The sequence below is a fragment of the Pezoporus occidentalis genome, unplaced genomic scaffold (genome assembly GCF_034315485.1).
Source record: "Pezoporus occidentalis ecotype Australia unplaced genomic scaffold, CSIRO_AGI_Poc_V1 ctg127, whole genome shotgun sequence".
NCBI lineage: Eukaryota > Metazoa > Chordata > Aves > Psittaciformes > Psittacidae > Pezoporus > Pezoporus occidentalis.
The window spans coordinates 525,679-548,127 of record NW_026913071.1 but is presented as its reverse complement, the minus strand read 5'-3'; the positions used below and the strand labels follow the sequence as shown (position 1 = coordinate 548,127).

Below are 22,449 nucleotides of genomic sequence, written 5' to 3'. Positions count from 1 at the left end.
TTGGATGAATCTATTCTTACTAATACTTGAAAATAATCCTGAAGTTCATAGCTACCTGAAAGCATCCTGGGGATTTCAAAGGGAACGTCATCTGGGATATAGAATGTAACAGGGTGATGAAATATATGCAAAACATTCCCCATAAACATGTAGATGGTGATTTCTTTAGGGTGGCTGAACTCTACATGGATTAAAATCAGCTTTACATGTGTCGTACTCAGGTCTTCTTCTCTGGTAGGAGATATCGCCACTGAACCACGTGTACATATCAGACCAAGGCTAAACAACATTAAAGATTCCAGAAAAAGATGCGGGAAAGGAGGAGCCCATCCACTTCTGACCTCTTTCATCAGTTAAAAGCACTGAGAATGAGAGTATCCTTTAAGGGTCCTGACCTGGTCTAGTGGACCCTTAGGTCCACCTGAACTAGACGATCTTTAAGATCCCTTCCAACCAAAACCATTCCATGATACTACGATTCTATGACCTGGAAGAGTGCTCCCTCAAGAGCAGAGGTTCCCCACTGCCATTCCCAGAGTGACTTTTCTAATAAATTCTTACCCCATCACAAATGTCCTGTTTTCCTTTTATTATTATTTATGAAAGAGTGAACTGAAAAGCATGAAGGTAAATGAGTGCAGAATCCAGTTGAAAGCATTCTAAATATAGCAAGGGCAGCAACAATTCAAGCCTTTTCAGGAAGGAGGAAAGCTGAAGGAGATAACCTAGGTGAATCTGAACATCCTAAGAAAACCCAATGGGAGAAAACAAAAACAGAAAGTCAATCAAGGAATATGATTAGGTATCAAGGAACAAGCAACTTCTTGGAGATCTAATGCAAGGTCACCAACTCACGAGGGTTTTGAGAGAACTCTGAATCAGACAAGAGATGTAGTAATCGTCATTTGAAAGACAAGTGCTCTAAAGAACCTTGAATAGAAGAAATTTAGATATTGACAGGAGATGCACACAGAAATCTTGCCACAAGCAGCAGCTCCAAGGCAGGGATATTTCCTAATCAAAATGTTCAGAATAATGCCAGAAGCTATGTGAGGAAACAGATTGATAGGCAGCACAGAGGGAAGATTAGTCTCTAACCACCTAATTGCAGCTGAATATCTGAGAGCAGCAAATCACACCAAATATAGTGAATATAATCAAATGTGCTTCCTGGGCCTTGATGTGAAGGGAAAATATCTTTCCAGCGCTCCTGTATACGCCTGGTTCCCAGATGAATCAAAGTCACATGATTGTTTCATGGTACTGTTGCTCAAGACCCAGCCAAAGACGCTGCTTATATGAGGGCAATTCACAGAAAAACAAAGCCTATACACCTGAAATGCTCCCACACTGGGGGTTATTTGTGTTCTTGCTGCTGTGTCTGACCCCTGGCAGAGGTCTGTGGCTGCAGTGTTATGCAGAAGCAGAACTGTCGTGGTTTAAACCCAGTCAGGTAACTTGTTCACTCACTCCCCCCCTTCTTGCCCTCCCCCTACTCCCGGAGGGACGGAGAGGAGAATCAAAAAGAATGCAACTCCCACAGGTTGAGATAAGAACAGTTTAGTAACTAAGGTATAACACAAATCACTACTGCTACCACCAATGATAATAATGATAAAGGAAATAACAAGGGAAGAGAATACATCATCTCACCACCAGCCGACCGATAACTCGCCCCCCCAGCCCGACCAAGCTCTGACCGATACCTCCTCCAACCCTGCAGTCTCCCAGCCCTTCCGGCTAACTCCCAGTTACATCCTGGGCATGACGTGCTGTGGTATGGAATACCTCTTTGGTCAGTTTGGGTCAGGTGTCCTGTCTCTGCTTCCTCCTGGCTCCCCCTCCTCCCTGGCAGAGCATGAGGCTCACAAAGGCCTTGGCCAAACCAAAACATCCTTGTTATCAGCTCTGTTCCCGAGCTGAAAGTCAAAACACTGCACTACACCAGCTACCAAGGAGGAGAAAAATGACTGCTACTGCTGAACCCAGGACAAGAAGGCACAATGTTGGCTTCTCCAGCATAAGTTTTACTTGGCATACCTCTGTACTGTTTTCTATAACAATCTGGTCACTACCATGAATCCACTTCTCCATGTGTGCCACCAAACCACAAGTATAAATGCTGCCCTTTAGGTTGGAAGCCCGAATGGTAACACTGATGTCGCTCTTGGGAAAGAGCAAAGCTCACACATTCTGACTGCTGAGCTATGCACAATGTACTAAATTATATTTGACGTGGGCTCCTACAAATCCAGCCTGTAGCTCTTAAGTAGAGGCATGCAGCTGGACAATGTAAGAGCTGGATCCAGAGATCTTCACTAGTATAAGACTTCCTTAGGACCTGGTAGCCCACCTGGAGAAGAAGGAAGGCAGAGCAGGTGTTGTACAGTCAACATGCACATCCCCATTCCTTGCGGTCAATACATAAGTTTTAAGCACATGCTCTTTGTCCTGTGAAAATTCCACTGCTGTTCGGGTACAAACACCTATCATGGTTTGAAGGCAGACTGCATCAGCCCCTGACCTCTCTGGAAATAAAAACCTTCAGAGTATTTTACAGTATTTGGCCTAAAGGGAAAAAAAAAAAAAAGTGGGATGGGATCACTGTTACCATCCCTTCCCCAAAAAAGGAAGGAACTTTCCTATTGCACAATTCAGAGAATATCAGTAGAGTTATGGGCAGCTTTGTCTCCAGGGCAGACCCGGGCTTTGGAAAACTATAATTTTATTGCCACAGTTTTCAATACAGTGGTGACTGCTAAATGATGAGTTCACATAAAGGAAATGGTTTACGTACAGTGCCTGCCTATTCTTTTCTAGGAACCTAATTAAAATAGACATATTGGAAGCTACCTCTTTTAGTTCAGATATTCCAATTTGTGTTTCCCTGACTTTCAAAGCATTTTAGAGCCATTAAATGGTTAAATTTAGCCTGGAGGTTTTCTGCCTAGATTGAATAGATTCCTTGTGTGCTTCAACACAGTCTGCTTTGGACTCAGATCTTCAACTAAGACTCAAGGCATCCTGGCTGATCCAGGGAATATTATACTCTAGTTCACAATGTTGAGATTGTTGGCAATAATCCCTTTGCTTTGACCCATAAGCAGCTACAAGGTAGCCCTAATTATTAATGGACTATAGCCCCTCTTATAAAATCCACTAAACATTGAATTCCTCCCAGTTCCTCCCAATTTACTTTTGTCAATGTTTTAGACTACCTTCAGAAAAGTTACAGCAAGGCTAATATATACAGATGCAGTGATTTTATTTGCTGCTCCACTATTTTATGAGTGTGTACTGCAGAGCCTAACTTCATGGCAAGAAGATTTATGGTGCAATTACTTTCGTATATTATTGTACAATTTGCAACTAATGGAAAATAAATTTACTGGCTACACTTCAGCTGTCAGAAAGTCTGTCTGCAGAATGTTATGAGAGTGGAAGGAATATGTGCTTCTCTCCGTGAGTGGGAACGTTAAATGACAGGCATCGCTTAATCTGATCAAACATTTTAAACTTGATCAGCTACCCATATCATAATAAGTAAAGTTTCTTGCAAAGAAAATTAATTATGCCTCATAAAGGAAACAGAAGCATTTGATGTTAAGAAGCAAATAAAAGACTGCCCAGCACACCCACTCCCAGGAGAGTCAAGCCCAGTCAATCATCTTTCTAGCCAAGTGTAAGAATTAAGAATTCCACAGCCTCTTTTAATTGCTTTAACTGGTAGTGTTTCCCAGTGGACTTTCATGTTTCACTTGGCCTTTTTCTCCCCACGTTGAAAAAAATGCATCTGATTATTAATCATGTAATTGGATTTCCAGTTCAATGATTAATGTCTAAGATCCAGTATTTAAGAAGAACAAAAGTAGACGCTTGCCCTCACTTTTGACATCAGACTTTTTTGATGGAGAGAACTTCATTCATATCAAATGTTTTGCAACTTACATTTATTTCTCAGCAACCTGCCAGATCAGGTTCAAGTTAGATGCCTGCTAGTAAACGTCCCTTTCATCAGAAGCACTGAAATTAGAAGCATGAAATTGGATGGGAGAGGATGGAAGAGTTCAGTAACAGTTTTCAGAGGCCCTAATACTCAAATAACTTAATTTAGTAGAAAGCCAAACTCAAGTCTCTTGGAAATCAAATGGAAGTTTCCTGTTGCAGTGGAGATGAAAAGCTGCTACAGCCTGATGGGCATCTAAGTGAATTCAGCCTATATCAAATCACAGTGAATGTGAAAAATTTTTGTTTGATCCTTATATTTGGAAGAGACTGAAGCAGTGCAGGCACCTGTGGCTGTATCTGTTTCTTTCCTCAGTTTCTACCTTTTGCTCACAACAGCTGGACAATCCTGTTTAACAGGTCTGGACTCTGACCAGACTGTTCCTATATAGATGGTAATATGACATGTCCGCACCATAAAACTTTCCCTCACACAAATAGAATTAGATCTGTAACAAATAAAGGCAAAAAAAACCAAAATTAAAACAAAACAAAAACATGACAACAAAAACCATTAAAAATACAAAAAATCAAAAGTACCTTTGTTATATATTGAAAATACAATGAAACCAATGCCAACATGGAATGATGGTAAGTCAGGCTTCCATCCAGGATCATGTACAGTGGGCATGCCTCCATATCCTCTACTTCAGTCTTCTTCCTGGACAATTTAAACTAAACATGAGGATATTAGACAAATCTTTAAATAATGCAGACTATGAAGCCCCATAACCATGCCCACGTCAGAAGGAGACAGTGGTAAAGTTGTCAGTCTCAAATAGCTCAAAAGCATCTTTCAAGTCACTTTAAATAGTGACATCTCATCACGTATTCAGCTAATGGGAGCTGAAAACACTTAAGCACTGCCACATTTTGAATTTAAGTATAATGGTGATGATCTGCTCTTTAATAAAGTCCTCACCTTATACAACATAAAGATTTGCATTGTCTTCAGCAACTTTTCACTTCAAAAGGCAGTAAAGTGTTTACCTTCACTTCTTATTGCTTCTTCACCACTCTCCAAGCTTCTGATCTCTTCATGTGTATGGATTATCAAACAGCAATCCTCTATCCATGCCCTGATCTGATAGAAACACCTACATAGGAACAGAGATGGTCCAAAAGTACTCCTTGAGGAATTTAGACAAAAAAAAATTCCTAGTTAAAATAAATTCTATTAGGTAATAACAATAACTGCAGCAACATGGCCTTTTATTGTCTCTGGGCACAGGCTTGTGTATTCTCTTAGTATATCTTGTAGACGTCTTTCATTGGGATGTACATAGGTGACTGTACTTCTACAACTTCTCATCTCCCACTGTAAGTGAATTCAATTCCATGGCATTTTTGGGGCGTGGGATCATAACTCATACAGAAGAAATGGAGGCACTACAAAGCTACATTACCCTGCAATCTGAGACATGCGGGAGCCTGTGACCCAAAACAGTCCAAAGCTGTGTAAAGGACAACTTGTTCTCTCATCTCCTATTCCTCTGCTGCTGTGGGGTTCCAGGGTGCCCAGAAACCAGAGGACTGGCCTCCAAGGTCACATCTGCTAGCATACACCTCCCATTGCTACTCTAACAGAAAGCAAAATAAACCATTTAACCTCTTCTTTATCTGATTTTCCTTCTCATTAAAAAGGTAATAGCATCAATATCTCTTCCAGAATAATGACAACACTTCCACTCAAACATTTATGCAAAACAAGAAATGCTTTTTGTGGCAAAATGGAAACTACGCTGGAGAAAAGGAACTCTCATTCAGTAAGTTTGTTGCTGATTATGATTACACATCTTTTTCTCTACAAAGGCAACCAAAAATTACATGAGCTTAGTAGCTGAGGCCTGAAACAGAAAAGCCAAATCATTTCCTAACTAATAACAGTCTTAACAATGACTTAGGAAGAGTATTTATGGACCCATTATAAGTCCCCATGGCTGTATAAAGTTAACTGTGATGAGCATTGGCTGATATATGAAATTCTTGGAAGAGATTAGATTATTAATGTGGGCACCAAGATAAGACCACAACTTTCAGCTTCTAGGTCTGCGAGACTATTACGTGCTGCCTTTCTCCAAGTTAGCTTTCACATAAGTAAATGGGTTGGGTTTGAGAGAGGGAATGGATCTTTTTCATGCTTCACTGACCTGGAGGGAGAGAAATTATAAAGTTAGACCTTCCCAGTGGGTTAATTTCTTTAAAACTGCAGATCACTGTGAGGCAGCCTTTCCTACGTGCAGTCTGCTAGGTTTCCTATGAATTTGAATTGTGGCTTTTAAAAGTAATGCGAGTTTGGGGATGAGTAAATCTAAATAACCCTGCCCTGCTGAAATTATTCACATATCTGTCCATTCCTGAGCGTTACACTAACAAGCACTGTGCAAAGATAAGGCATATCTATGTATGGCATACAGACCTGACTGCCAGATACCTGAGCCTTCTACATTAACAAGCTGAAGACTACTATTATATCAATTACATCAATTAAACCAAAGCTGAGTTTGAAGGTCTGTCTACCAAGAACATAATGACTCATGAAGCCTGCTGCTGTGCTGAAGCTCTGTATTAAACCCCTGGCATCTATTTCTTTTTTCTTTCTAATGCCTTCTAGAGTATCTTCAACACCAAAAAGTTCTGCTTCTTTCACAGTGCAGAGCACTCTGGCTAGGTGGGGGTCAGCTCAATCTGTAGAAATGGAGAAGCAAGCAAGAATGAAGCTTTGTCTTTGTGGTCTTCATGTGGATGTGGCTTCTGACCCAGATTTCAGGGGTACACCATGGTCTCCCCATTTACCCACCTATTATTTGTAGGTCTCCACATCTACTCAGTGAAGAGCTCCACAAAGCTTTTTCATATTTGCTGTCTTCTGGACTACCCTGGGGTGTAAGACTCAGAGGGCATTTTCTGCCTCAGGAGAGGAAATATCTGCCCTGTCTTCTCAAGTTTCTGCTTGTAAATTGTGTGAGTCAGATCTGCCCCTTACCTGGTAAGTCAACCTGGATCAGGGATGGGCAGAAAAAAAGCTGGTCCTCCTGAAGCACAGTGTTATTTTTGTGGGTCTAGCTAACCAAAAGAGAAGTTCCACATGCAGATTTCTGCTCCATTATCAGCTTGGTAACAGGGGATGACCTATGTCTCAGTACACTGGGAATCTGATAGTAGCTGTGGAGACAGCATCTCAGTAGTCTCAAATAACAGATTAAAACTGTATAGGACTTTTGTTTATCCCAATGTGAGGACCTTTGAGGTTAGATTCCTTATCAGAATTGACCTGTTACACTTTTTCATGGAGTTCCCTTTCATCAGGATCCTCTTCTTGGTCTTTCTCTCCTGCTCCCCCCTCTGCTGAGCATTTCCCATGTATTGCCTGGCAAAATGATCCATTGGTAACTCTTCTCTATTGAAGACAATATTTTCAAGCTGATCTATACTCCAAGATAAATTGAGGCCTTAGCGTTAGTCAAAGGGAAACCCTCAAGCAATCCTTTTACACTTCCTTTGGGGTAATGTAAATAACCAAGAACATTGAGCTTACATTTTTAAAGTGGACTAATGAAATCAATTGACAACTTGTCTCAGCATTTTGGTTCAGAATCAATATACTGTTCACACACTGAACCTAAAATATTATTTTGAAAATAGAATAGAACAGAACACAATGGAATATTGGAGTAAGTGAAATGGCATAAATTCAGATCTGCATAATTCCGAATTTTACTGAATTTGTAGTTGCAGTCTTTTATTTCTTCTACAGATCAGGGTCTGGATTCTCTTTGTGCTGTTTTGCTTCTGTTCAAGAGAAAAGAAGGCTGCATTATTTTCTGCATTACTTGTACACAGGAGAATACGGTACACAGAAATGTAATTTAAAATCAGGGAGGAGGAATTCTTGACTGATACTTCATCCCTCCTCTTTTGTAAATATATTGCTTCAATTGCAAGTCTGAATACTGCCCAGTGTTACCAGGATCCTTGCAGATTTTCTTTACACACTTAATCGACAGAGACCAGATTCCAACAGAAAAATAATAGTAGTATGTCGTTTTTCACTGTGGTCCATTAAGTACTTTGGGAAAGCAAGAGATGTGACTATGTTCCCCAATAATCAAGCAAGACTTCATGATCTGCAACTTTCTCCTCTGTTTCCATGTCACTCCCTTTCATAGATCTTTCAACATCCATGAAAGCTTTGTGATACTTTATGTGACAGGAGATGCCATTCGAAGAGCTCAACTGCAGGCAGCTAGTTTATCTCTCCAATTCTTTTTCTTTAAAAAACATTTGGCTTCCCTCTCCTTTTCCCAGTGCTAAGAGTGGTCAATATTAACACCACTGCTAGTCAATGAGCCTAGAATAATTTGAGATGCCAATCACATTTGCACACACACAACCTTGTTCTTTTCTTACAGCAAAACCACCGTCATCACCCACCACATCATCCTCCCACAAACATCCCTAAAGTCTCTCAGCTCCCTGAAAACCCAAGGAGAAATAACATTTCCTAACGATGTGAACTGTATGGCTTGGTTTTGACAAGGTAAAAAATGAGCATGAGTCATCATCTGTAGCACATCACCTCTCCCCACATCCCACTAAACCATTCCCTCAGGTTGTTTGAGAAGTCTGTCCCAGGAAAAAAAATATCACAGAGCTGGCAGAGAGGCATTAAATTGATTTTCCAATGAAAACGATGGCTCCATGACAACTTGGCTGAAGATCTGTTGTGGTATGTTTGCACAGCACTTTGTGCAGCAGAGCCATGACCTATTTTCATACTAGATGCTAATGTGATCAAAAAGACACCAAATGTTTTATGGTTTCCATAAGTTTTCCAGCCTGGTCAACATACTACTGCTACAGGAAAACGCTTTTCTTTCTGTTGATGCCACACATTGTATATATGATTATAGTATCAGTAATATTGATCATAATATTGCTATGAAACATGAAGTAGGTTCTTTGACATGTTACACACTCACCAGAAAATAGGAAAGATAACTTGTCTGCTGCCTTTTAACTCCAGCCTTGTTCAGCTCTTATTGCTCTCTCAGATTTCTTTATTACCTTCCCATGATACATCCCAGTTGAAATTAAATTGCAGCTCCTTCAAGACAAAAAGAGGAACCTCTGGCTTTGTTTCTGTACTAATTCTACTTAATACTACTACTACTTTCCTGTTCAAGACAGCTGTAAAGAAGATCCTTTTCCACATTGCCATGCCAATAGTCCTTATCAACCAGAAGCATGCCTGAACTGAGTGGCCAGCACTGGATGCCTCAGAAAAAGTACAAAACTTCCACGATTGTGTAATAATTCCCCTTAAGGAAGTTTGTTCCTAGTGACAGGATGCTAGTGGTCAGCTTAAGCATTCACATACAGAGCTAATGGAATTAAGGACTATTTGCAGTGTTTAGGAGGCAGCAGGCAATACGGTTAAGAGGGAATCAATGGGATGCTTAAAAAGCATCTTGGTTCATAGACATGTTTTCTTAGTTTTAAGCTTTCATTCTGTTCCTTTCAATAATTCATGCCAAGGTGATCAGGGTCCTCAGAATTTGTATAGCCAGAGGGGAGGAGAGTTGTATGTACAACCTGAGCATCATAATCCAAGTGTATATATTTTAGGTACTTATGTCTTTACAAAAAAAAACATGTTTTTCTGTTCCTGAAGGCATAGTCTGCTTCTGAAAAATGATTTTCCTATTGCCAGCATTAGCTTACCCAGATTCTCTGCTTGGGAAAGTGCTCAGCCAGACTAGGACCAATCACTCAGCAGTGTGGACAATCCTGGTGTGCTTGGGCAAAACAAAGGACAGCTAGGCAGGTTGTCTTCTGATGGTTCTTTCTTAAACCAGAAATACTTGATGGGGTGAAACCATGGCTGATAGGACTATATATTTTAGCACAGGGTGGAGGCTTGTCAGCAAGCCCTCAAAATAGTCTAAGCCTGGAGTCCTCTCCTATTGCTCTATTAAAACTACAAATCAAAGCTGCCACAAGCTGTCCCATGGGCTGACAACCATGACACAGGATGGAATGAAAGCAAAGCTGGACTGGGTTGGACAATTGTAACACAGTCGGCTGCCGACGACAACAGCCATAGTATTTCTCCACCACACTTTCATATCCTGTAGTAGTTTGTGTCCTGAAAGCACATAGACTTTTAGACCCAACACCTTGCAGCAGGGAGTCCAACAAGAAGACTCCTCTGAACTGCATCTCCTTTGCTTAAGGTGATAATATATAACTAAGCTAAGACTTCCAAGGGGAGTTTGGAAGGCTCAGATTACACACAAACTATAAAATGAGTAATATGTACTTACGCATCTTAATGGAACTGCCAATGGCCAATTTGGTGCACTTTAGACCCCTATTAATAGCCAGGCTCCATGGACAGTTGAATAAAACACACTTCCCTGGAGTGATATAATAGCAAGGGAGGACTGACCAGGGATAAATCCTGTTTGTCTGAGTTGCTCAGTAACATGTAACTACTCTGTAAACACAACAACTGTTGTTGTTTCATAAGTTCCTTCTGGGCTTATCTGTTGGACTAAATGTTAAGCATATTGACCAGGTGGTGCCTTTTGTGATATGTTTATTTTATTAGTGCATGTCCTTGAACTAACACTGCATTTCATACGTACCTGTCAGGTACTGAAAGAACTCAGCATCTGGGATTGAGAGCTCAGGAGAGGGTAGCTGAGAGGTAGAAGGGTGCATTTCAGTACAGATAGGGAGCTGCAATTACACCCACACAAAAGGCAGAGACACAAATGGCTCACCTTGTAGAGGACATATTTACACACATTTTACTCTTTAAAACCAACATTGAAATACCAGGCTGGAGTCAGCCCCATGTCAAATCTCCCTGTTTTTTTCCTAGTAATGAGGCCATCTGCTTTAGCCTGTGAGGCTGGCCCTGTTAAGTGAATAAAAAGGCATACTGAACTATCCTCCAACACCTTATCCCTAGCCCAACATAGACAGGTATAAAAATCTGCCTGTAATTTCTGTCTGTGAACTGTGGCTGATGGCACTATCACCGGGGTGGCTTTTTCAGGCTGATGGATTGGTCCTGGTGTAGCCTAATGGCTATAACGATGCCATGGCCATTTCCTAATGCATTCTGGTTTGCAGGCACCTAAAGAGTGTGCAGCCTGCACACACTGCCTTACATTCATTGCAGCCTGCACACACTGCCTCACATTCATTGCTTCCAGAGGAGCAGAAAGCCTTGGGCTGATCTGGGTTCAGGCAGCATGCGCCTAAACAAGCTGAGAAACAAAAGGTACTCCGGCACAGGGAAGGGTTAATCAGGTTCTCAGCTGCTAAACTGAAAAGTTACAAAAGAGAAAGAAAGGTACCTTGAGAAGCATGTGCTTAGCACTGACCTCTCTCCCCTGTGGTCTCACTTCGGGGGTCTCCGAGGCACTTCTCAGCATCCTCCAGCAGCTGACTTGCCTTCAGGCTCAACTCTGCAGTCAAGGACCAGGTAGATCCAGACCCACTCCAAGGACCTGTGGGGCTCCCTCTGAGTCAGCACCTTCTTCATCCTCCTGCTTCTCTTTCACTCCCGACTTCTTCTGTGTCTTTCTTCTTTCAGTGATGCAGCTTCAGCAACCCCACAGGGCAATGATGACTGCAGCTCCTCCAGTCTTCTTTTCCCTGCATGTTGCAAATGGAAGTGTAGCAAGGGAAACTTTGTGTGGTCCTCGGGGTCTCTCTGAACTTAAATTGCTGCTTTGTTCCATAACTAGTAAGTGCCTTTTATTTTAAATAGCCTTTTTGTCAGACACATATTTTAGAGGTCACTACAACACTTTGTAGTCATGATTCTCTTTGCAAGTGCAGAGAGTCAGCAGCCAGAGTGATTTTCTCCATCCTATCCCTCCAGTTGCCCACAGCTAGTGGCCTCACACACGTTCGGTCCCACATTTATCAGTATGAGGGGATGGTGCTCTCCAGCAGAAATAAAAGCAGAGCAGTTCAGTTGGGAATCTCACAACTTCTGGGTTTGTGGCCACTCGTTTCTGTTAGAAGATGGACATAGAGATCACTAGCTCATTTCCCATTTATCACTAAATGTTTCAGTAGGAAAACAACATTCCATAGCAAGCGCTATGGAACGTGTTCTCGGCTCATCTGAATGCAGCTGGGGCTGAAGTTCGATGCTTATTATAAACCAAGGACAATTAGCACACAGCCATCAGGTCTGTTATCCCGTGGCATCAAAAACTCCCCAGCTTCACTCTTTTTTCTCTTTTCTTTCTGCTCCTCCCCCTCTACAGTGTTTTCTTTCCACTTTCTCAAGCCTTAAAGGACCTCCTGAGGTTTTTGTATTTCTGGCTACTCTGTTTTCCTTTATGAGGGATTTGCCCTCCTCTTCTCTTGGCTGCTCCCCATCTTCCTCCCATGAGCCAAGAAATTCCTGACAGCTGCACTTCCCATCTTGTGTTTTGCCATCATCATCATTTTATTTGTGTGCATGCATGCGTGTGTGAGAGAGAGAAATCCAGCCAGCCTAGGAACACGGCTTGAATCCTACACTAATTAGAGGTGGAGAGAAACACTCCATCCCTCCTTGCAATAGATGCTCCCCTGAGGACTGATGGCTGTAGTGCGGTGGCAAAGCCCAAGCTCACAGCCCTGGGAGCACCTGGGAACGCCCAGAGGTCTGTGCTTTGGCATACGCATTTATCACTGTATTTGTTGAAGCCATACAGCTGCCCTTCTCCCTGCATGGTTCTGCTGTTGATCTGCACTGGCTTTCAACTTTTACAGCAGGCAGCTGTGCTCCATGAAGAGACTGGGCAGGATTTAATCAATAAATGTTTGAAAATTGTCCAGTTTTTTCCCTTATTCACTCACTGACTCTCAGCACATCTTTTTCCCCCTACATGCACTAGCAGGTTTTCAGTCCCTTGCCCTAAGACCTGTACCAGCAGCTGTACAGCTGGTGCTGGTGCTGTGCCAGGGTCAGATGCTCTCCCACATTGACTACAAATTGTAACCGACAGTGATCTTGGACAAGCAAGAATCACTGTTGATTTAAATCGCTGGTTTTCAATGAGAATAACTACTAAATCCCACAAACTCTATCCATAATCCACTACCTCTGAAAAATCCCTGTCTCTCTTTATGACTCAGCATCTGGTAGACAGCTGAATCCAAACTCGTATAGCACCATATTAAACCCTTCTCCAGAATAATTTCTCTATGTATTTCCTAGAACCGTACAAAACCACAAAAGCAGCTGAGTAAAAAATGTAATGTCACAGTACCATAGCAACAATGGTAAAATATGTGCTTCCTGCTTATTCACTTTGATTAAGAAAATTATTCACAAGGCATCAGATGTTTCAAAAGAAACCCATCTTGTGGTCTGTTAGTAAGAACAATACACTCTAAGCTATGGGGAGAGGTAGCTTTCAAGGCTGAAAGGCACTGCCAGTTAGTTTCTATAGGAAGTTGATAAGACGCTACACACACTTCTTAGCTTGATATTTGATGCTTTGTATCATTTAATGTTCCCATCCAGAAAGCGCTTAAGTATACATTTAATTTTAAACATACAGGAGGTGACATAAAATTCAACATGAGTACCTGTGACCTTCAAGTTGAGTCCATTTTTCATACTTCTAGTACTTTTAACTGCTGTGTTGGAACACAGCTCAGAGAAGTAACAATGTGCTTACAAGCTTAGCAGCAGAAGTGGGTTCAGTGCCTCTCCTCTCCCCAGCATCTCCTTCCTCTGCAACCCATTCTATCCATCCTTGGGACCACCAACATCCCCTCTTCCCTTAGCCTCCTTGCAGTACTTTCTGAGATCTGCCTTCCAATGTTGCATTCTTCTCATGGCACTGTGTCCTTGGGCTTGCTCCCAGCACTGCTTACTTATTACTAGATACTGGGTGTGTGTAAAGCCCAAGTGAAAGTGTCCACGTCAGCTTTTCATGCCCTACTGGCACCTGCATATCAACACTGCACAAGTACCTCACCCAATGGTAAATGTACCCAGCACAAACCTGGGTGATATCAAGGAGCTTGGTGGCCACCACGCCTCAGAAATTTGGCTGGGAAGTTTTATAAGAAGTCCTTTTTTTCTCAGCCTTAGATGTTACACTGATGTTTTGTCTTTAGCACAAACACATGCATGTGACAGCCCCAAGCGCTACGATGTCTCACTTGAGGAATGGCTGCATTTCAGCTGTCTTTGCATAGTTGTTCAATTTCAGTGTTACTCTGGGGCCTCAGGGAAAGTTGTTCCATATAATCCATTATAAATTATTCTTTGTCTGCACACAGTTAAACAAATGTCTCACACATTGCAGGTGTTTCTAACTGTGCCAAAATTTCAACTTGTTGATCTTATCAAAACAATCAGCCTAAAGTATCAAAAGGTGTATATGTCTCTGTCTTACCATGTGGCTTGATGAGCATGAGGCACATGCGTTTCTTTAGGTATGTCCTTTGCTTTGCAGAACAAGGCAGTGGAGGACAGGATGTAGTCACAGAGCCACAGTGAGCGAATCAGATCTTTCTTGTTCATCAGTTCTTCTTCCAGCTTCTGGGAGATCCACTGGAACACAGTACAGCCAGAAGGATATGTGTTTTATAAATAAGCAATGACAGACAAAAAGCAATTGAATTAGATCCCCAAAGCTTTACTAAGATAGATGATCCTTGAAAGTACAGCTACGGTATTAAACATAGTAAAAGTATAATTCTTAATTTCCAGGCATCCGTGAGAATAATTACCATCCTTTGGGGAGTATTGTAGTGACTGCAGCTGGTAGATCTCTAAATGAGACAATATTTCCTTTTGATATTACATCATTAAGATAACTGATTCCTATACCCAGAAAAATGTTTCATATAACTCTTTCCTCCCTTTTCTTAATGTGTGCAATTGTGGAAGAGCAGCACTGTAGGGATTTAGTGGTGGTATCTCTTTATGAGTCTGAACTGTGACACGGAGGACTCGGTGAGTTTATTGATTTTAATTTCTTATATTTGGGATTTATCTTCTCAGCTTTTACTTAACAGCTGAGAATACTCATGGTGTTAATATAGAAGGTTGGCTACCCAAGGGCAAATTTCAGATCCTCATTTCTTCACCTATGCATTTATTTGTTTGCTTCTGGATGGATACCAGCTGTCAGGCTTTGATCCAGGCTTTGATCAAGAGTGGCTAAAGGGTGCACTCTGTGAGAGAGCATTCCTCTCTCTCAGCCTCCATAGCTAGAGCTGAGAGTAGCAGGGGCCTTAAGTGTGAATATCAGAGGAAAAGATCAGGCATTCCCTTTGAAGATGCTCTGTTATTGAAATTTAGATTCTGATCCCTGATTTGGTCTGAAAACCCTGAACCACAAGGCATATGCTAGGGTAATCTAGGGAGTAAAGGGATCTGAAAAACAGGAGTTGCTATCTGTGGAGGGCAGGATATTTTCTTTTCCTTTTCCAGGAAGACAGCTGGAATGGACCTGAAAGCAAAGGGAGAGAAAACTCAGTGAGAAAATCCCCTTTTCAGGCTGTTAGGTAAGTACTACCATCCCAATTTGGAGCAGCGAGGAAAAGCTTATTGACTTCTTGGATTAAACCAGACTCAGCAGATCTTCTGCCATTTCAGTATAGGGAGGTTTGTTCAGCCAGGATGATTTTCTTCCTGAAGCATTTAAGGACTAAGCTAATAAAGTGGTTTATGGCTAAGAAATCATGTGGCAACATAGGAAAGATGAAGAGCTAGGAAACAATAGTGCAGAGCTCGTGTCATCCTTGGAAGAGGAGTTTTCTCCTATGGATGCACCACTGAACTTTGATGCCAAGAGAAGCAATCTTTGTCAGTGATTTGCTGTTCACCATGCCCACGTAACTGCTCTTTCTCCCATGGCACTGCTTTTATCTTCTTCAACTTTCTTAACATCTCTGAAGCAAGTATTTGCACCCTATTGTGTGTTACATTCCGGCACACAGAGCCACAGGCTGGATGTTGCTGGAACCTTAGGCATTCCTGCCAGGGAGAATTAACGGCCATAGTTTGCTAAGGGTAATGAACTTTAATCACAACTTTCTCACCTGACTGTCTTGGTGCAGTAACACAGGGATTTATGTAAGCTTTTCTTTAAAGGGTTGTCTCTTTATGTCTTTCCTTGCCTCCTTTTGTCCTTCCACCCTCCCTTCCTTTCCCTTCTTTCTTCCAGCACTGCCAAGAAGGTTGTTATAGCTTTCTCTATCTTCTATTCTGAGATAGGATCAACAGCAGCCAGCTTCAGCTCAGAACTATGTCCAAAGTTCCCCCATGCAAAGGGCCAGAATGCATTCATGCCCATTATGGGTGTTAGGGTGGACTCATTCATGGACTCGCTTCTTTCTGCTGTGAGATTCTCTTGCTGCAGTGCTGTTTTCCTTGGCACAGCGCATAAAATGAGAAGGAAACTTTACATGGAAATCTCTCCAGCTATGGGAAACATTTTCCCATGCACATGTCCTAGCAAGAGATCTACTGCATCCATAATTGCGCTCAGTACTTGGAATGCGGTGACGTCTCCACATTTAATGACCAAACATAGTCTTTGCCATTGCTCAAGAGTAGAAAAGGCTCTACCAGCATTAACCTATGGTCCCTTATCTACTGCTGTCCCGTCATGCTGTCCATCTGTATTTATATGGGGAAAAGTTGTGTTGTCTGCTACCCATGATGCCAAGCTGCCTTGCAAAGAATTGTATTTGTGGTATTTCTGTTCTTCTCCTTCAGCTTCTTTGGCAGCAGTGAGTCAGTCTTTTGCTTTGTAGTTCTCTCCATCCCTACCCTTCTGGTCTTGCACAAGCTTTCCCTAAAAATCCATGAATGCTCACTGGAAGTTGATCCATAAAATGCTCAGTGCTTCAGCTTTGCTTTCTGTGATGAGAGGACAATGGTTGTGCAGTTCTACAATGTTGTCCACCAGCCTGGATGTCACATCTGAGATCAAAGTCACAGCAAGCCTATTGTCAGAGGTGCCAGAATGCGCTCTTTGTACACTAGCTTCAGATTAATCCTGGTATTAGTGACTCCTGAAAACAACCACACCGTGTTTTAATTAAACAAAGCACATACAGTTCTCAAACTGAGAGGAGAAATGATGAGGGTGATTTCGTCCCTCCATATCTAATGCAGACTATGATAGATGGAGGAACCATGCTGAATACTCATAAAATGGAATGGGAATAAAAGCCTTCACTGCAGGGATCACCTGACCATTCAGTTACTCTTCACCCCATGTACCCTTCAGGCTGTTGAATGAGAGATTGCTTGCATTTGCAATCATGATCACATACAGCTCCTCCCACAATCTGATCATGCACTAACTCCTGTCGAGCTCAGTGCTTCTCAAACACATACATCTTTCCTTGGTAAAGCTGCTTCAGGTGTCCTCTCCCCTAAAAGCAAGATTTCTGTTTCCAGTATCAGATTGGACACATTCACTGCCAATGGTTCTATTATATCTGTGTGCCCAGAGTAGCACCTGCTGATTAAACACAGATGCAAAATATCCTTTTAGCACTAGGATTCATAAAATTTAAATTACAAAGCAAGAGCCTTCATACTTTTATTTTTTTTCGTACTCTGTATATTTACTCAGGACCAATTTTTGACTTCTTTTGGAAAATGTAGCTCAGCTTGAGTTTTGCGTGAACATCTTAATTACATCCACCAGATTAAGATATGTCTCTTCTGATCTTCTTCTAGAGGGGGTAAATTAGCCTTTTAATAGCCCCATGGTAGCTTAGCTAAACTGCTTACTGTGCTGACTAAATTCATTTACGGTTAGTTTGATAGCTCTCCACTACATCGTGCAATATAGAAATAATTCAAGACAATGGAGCACCATTAGCCTTTAATGATTGCACTTGCATCAGATTGTAGGTGGGTTCACAGGCTGCAGTCCAAAAGAAGCAGTTTGCACCAGGCATCTCTGCAGAGAGATAGAGGCTAAACATGGGAAAAGGGGTATACAACTCTGGGAAGGTTTTCAGAGGAGCTTTGGGAAGAAGGCAGAAAAAGAGTTGGTAGCAGAGAAGAACTGCTGAGGTCTGATCAAAGAGAAAGCAACCACTATCAGGAACATTTCCACAGTCAGGGGTCCTACTAGCATCAAGCCCCTTTTGCCATGCTCTCAAGACACTGCTGTGAGAAGCCATTGTAGCGCTACACCAACAGAGCTGTTTCCCTACTTGGGTCCTTCTTGAGCAAGCCAAGTCCTGACCCTTCTGCAGCGACTAAAAGACTGGGGCAGTCCAGAAGACGGAGCAGAGGATCTGCCCTACAGGGAAGGCTTTTCTCTGCACCACTTGACCAGACCAGTACTCATGTAGGAAGTATATTTAAAACACTGTGCACTGACAAATCATTGCTGAAAGAAAAACTTCACTAAGCAGCTCTGGGAGATACAAATCTCAGGAAAAACATAACCCATGGTGCCCAGCCTAACAGTCAGTCCCTTTCTTTCAGATGAATAAGAGACTGATTTCTTCATTTAACCACAGTTTTGCCCTTCCCAGGACTTTCCACATGGTGCTGAGAAGAAAATGTTCAGTCCTGGCTCCATTCACAGTGATAAAAAAAAACACTTCCAGGCACAGGAAGCAAAAGGCAAGAGGTCCATTTTGTAAGTTACCCACCTGTACCAAAAAGAAATTTAGAAGAGAATCATGCAGATGAGCTAAAATTGGAGATAAGAATTAGCTTCACCTCATTGTAGAAAAAGATTTCCATATCACCTGTGCAAACCAAGCTGGGGTGAGTTCAAATTATCTCAGCATAAACCAAACCACTTTTGCATGCTGTACTAATTTTTCTGCCAGATTAGTGAGTTGAATCAGTACAGAGTGTGTCTTATACGTGCCAATGCTTGTATGGATAAATAGCAGTATCTTAAAGTTTTGATTGAAGAGGAAAGAAGCCTAGTGAGCAGTAGTCAGCAAGGAGATGATCTTAGAAACATAGAATCATAGAATCATTTAATAGTTAGGGTTGGAAGGGACCTTAAGATCATCTGGTTTCAACCCCCCCTGCCATGGGCAGGAGTGCCTCCCACTAAACTATGTCATCCAAGACTCTGTCCAGCCTGGCCTGGAATACCGCTAGGGATGGAGCATTCACAACCTCCCTGGGCAACCCATTCCAGTGCCTCACCACCCTCACAGGAAAGAACTTCTTCCTTATATCCAATCTAAACTTCTCCTGTTTAAGTTTTAACCCGTTACCCCTTGTCCTATCACTACAGTCCCTAATGAAGAGTCCCTCTTGAGCATCCTTGTAGGCCCCTTTCAGATACTGGAAGGCTGCTATGAGGTCTCCATGCAGCCTTCTCTTCTCCAGGCTGAACAGCCCCAACTTTCTCAGCCTGTCTTCATACAGGAGGTGCTCCAGTCCCCTGATCATCCTCATGGCCTTCATCTGGACCTGTTCCAACAGTTCCATGTCCTTTTTATGTTGAGGACACCAGAACTGCGCACAATACTCCAGGTGAGGTCTCACAAGAGCAGAGTAGAGGGGCAGGATCACCTCCTTCGACCTGCTGGTCATGGTCCTTTTGATGCAGCCCACGATACGGTTGGCTTTCTGGGCTGCAAGCGCACACTGAAGCTGGCTCATGTTAAGTTTCTCATCGACCAACACCCCCAAGTACTTCTCCGCAGGGCTGCTCTGAATCTCTTCTCTGCCCAACATGTAGCTGTGCCTGGGATTGCTCCTACCCAGGTGTAGGACCTTGCACTTGGCATGGTTAAACTTCATGAGGTTGGCATCAGCCCACCTCACAAGCGTGTCGAGGTCCCTCTGGATGGCATTCCTTCCCTCCAGCGTATCAACCGAACCACACAGCTTGGTGTCATCGGCAAACTTGCTGAGGGTGCACTCAATCCCACTGTCCATGTCAGCGACAAAGATGTTGAACAAGAGCAGTGCCAACACTGATCCCTGAGGAACACCACTCGTTACTGGTCTCCAGCCGGACATTGAGCCATTGACCACAGCTCTTTGTGTGTGGCCATCCAGCCAGTTCTTTATCCACCGAGTGGTCCATCCATCAAATTGATGTCTCTCCAATTTAGAGACAAGGATGTCATGTGGGACAGTGTCGAACGCTTTGCACAAGTCCAGGTAGATGCCATCAGCTGCTCTACCCCTGTCCATCAGTTCTGTAGCCCCATCATAGAAGGCCACAAAATTGGTCAGGCAGGATTTCCTCTTAGTGAAGCCATGCTGGCTGTCACCAAGCACCTTGTTGTTTTTCATGTGCCTTAGCATGCCTTCCAGGAGAACCTGCTCCAAGATTTTGCCAGGCACAGAGGTGAGACTGACTGGTCTGTAATTTCCCAGGTCATCCATTTTCCCCTTCTTGAAAATGGGGGTTATATTTCCCTTTTTCCAGAGAGTCAGGAACCTCACCTGACTGCCATGGTTTCTCAAATATGATGGCCAGTGGCTTAGCAACTTCATTCGCCAGCTCCTTCAGGACCCGCAAATGGATTTCATCAGGTCCCATGGACTTGTGCATGTTCAGGTTCTTAAGATGGTCTCGAACCAGATCCTCCCCTACAGTGGGCCTAATGTCTTCATTCTCACAGTCCCTGCATCTGAAACATATGGTCAAACATATGTACAGGAGTTCCTGGTTCCTGCAGGACTGGTGACCCTTGCTGCGGATTGCACATGGGTTCTCCCACAGGTCAGTTTAAAGCTGGTGGTTGTCTCTAGCTGAAGTATAAGCTCTTGCCATTTCCTGCTCCTTTGGTTACAGCCAAGTCTGCTGGACACGGAGCTCCTCCAGCCATTGTAGAAGGTGCCTGATCCCTTTGGGACCCACTTAGCAGCTGGCAGGATCATGCTAAACCTGTCCTGCCTGCCAAGGAGACTGGCTGGCAGAGTCTTCTGCAAACACTCTGCTGCACTTTCTGTCCTCACTGTGGAGAGAGCTGCCTCCAAGATGCACATAGGAGAAAGGGCTGGCTCTTCAAAACCTACTCAGCATGTTAAAACTGCCGAGCAGGCTGTACAGCAGCACAGGAGTTAGGGATAGATGCCATGGCCAATTGGCCAGTCCCATCATGAAACCCATCCAGCAGCTTCCTCCATGCCATTTAGTCCTGCTCGTTCAGGAATGAGTCACAGCCTTGACTATGGCATTCCCCCACTCCAGAGAGCCCCAGCATGCACGCTTGTCACTTACCAACCCTGTGCTTAGAGATTTTCTCTCTTTCTTGCTTATTTTTTTTACTAGACAGACAAGCATATGGTGCACTGTTGTCTGATCAGTCAACAGCTTCCTGGTGCCTGTGGGGATTATATCCAGTGCTTTTAGAGCAGGTATTTGTACTACTTTTACCTGTCACTCTCCATATTGACCAATTCCTGCTTTCAGGATTTTATTTCTACCAGACTACAAAGATCACCCTACTTTAAATCCATTCTGTCTCCTGGATGCACATCAGCAAGAGAAGCACAGGTTGCGTTGTATTCTCTTTGACTACTATTATATATTTAAAAAAGATTAATTATAATGGCTATGCTAAAATGCTGTGGTACAGGGGAAGGACTTTCAGTTCCCTTAATTTAAGGTACTTAAGGCTACTCCTCCTGTTGTGTCATGTGTTTGCATTATCTATATTTTTTCCTGGGTAATTTTTGCTTCTGATGAAGTCTGTCGGTAACAGCCCTGGAGCCTGCAGGCTCACATCTGCTCACATCTGAAGCAGAGACCAGCTCTCCTTCAACTAGTGCTGTGAAAGTGTCCCTGTCAAAGTGTGAAGCCCTTAAGGCAAGGTGCTTCGTCCAGGTCCAGGACTGGGTCCCAACCCCACCATCAGTGCCAGGCTTGGGCAGAGATATATGGGCAATTAAACAGAGGCAGGGAAATTCAAAACGAGCCCTCTGCTAGGTAAAATGTTACAAAAAACAAGGAATAAGCAATCCTGTCTCAAAGAGAGTGAAGAATACTTTTGTGTAACCTTGCCTGGTACTGAAATAATACAACGTATAGTCTTATATTCCATGATATATAGGAGATGTCAATGGGATTTCTGTGTCTGGAAACAAAACTTCAACAGAAGGAGAATAGTTTTCCAATACTTTCCAATAAAGTATGTTATTGTCCCTACAAGTTCCCCACACCTTAGACTTTACTTCAAACCTTCTTCTCGGTACATTCTAATACTGAAGTGCATAAGCTTATGTTCATCTTTTTAAAAATAAGCTAACAATAATCTGAAAGTTACTTAAGTACAGCCATTATGGCTTGGCTGTTTTGCCATTCCAGACAGACAACTGTTTAGAAAGGAAGACTTGAGTACTGCAGTCACACTAACGGGAGGTATTTGCTCAAGGTATAGACCCCCCTGAAGACAACAGCAACACCTCATTGATAAATGAATCTATTGTATCACTAGCTTGGCATT

At 42.7% G+C, this 22,449-nt stretch overlaps 1 long non-coding RNA gene across 1 annotated transcript in view; it reads right to left on the bottom strand.

Annotated features, from left to right (window-relative positions):
* Positions 1-799: 799 nt before the first annotated feature.
* The window catches only part of LOC134158151 (uncharacterized), a 38,355-nt gene continuing 16,705 nt past the window's right edge, over positions 800-22,449 (bottom strand). Inside the window, exons 4-7 of the long non-coding RNA XR_009962612.1 lie at positions 14,433-14,590; positions 11,403-11,676; positions 4,546-4,666; positions 800-873 (exon numbers count right to left, since the gene is read on the bottom strand). This is a non-coding gene — a long non-coding RNA (uncharacterized LOC134158151). The remainder of the gene's footprint in view (positions 874-4,545; positions 4,667-11,402; positions 11,677-14,432; positions 14,591-22,449) is intronic.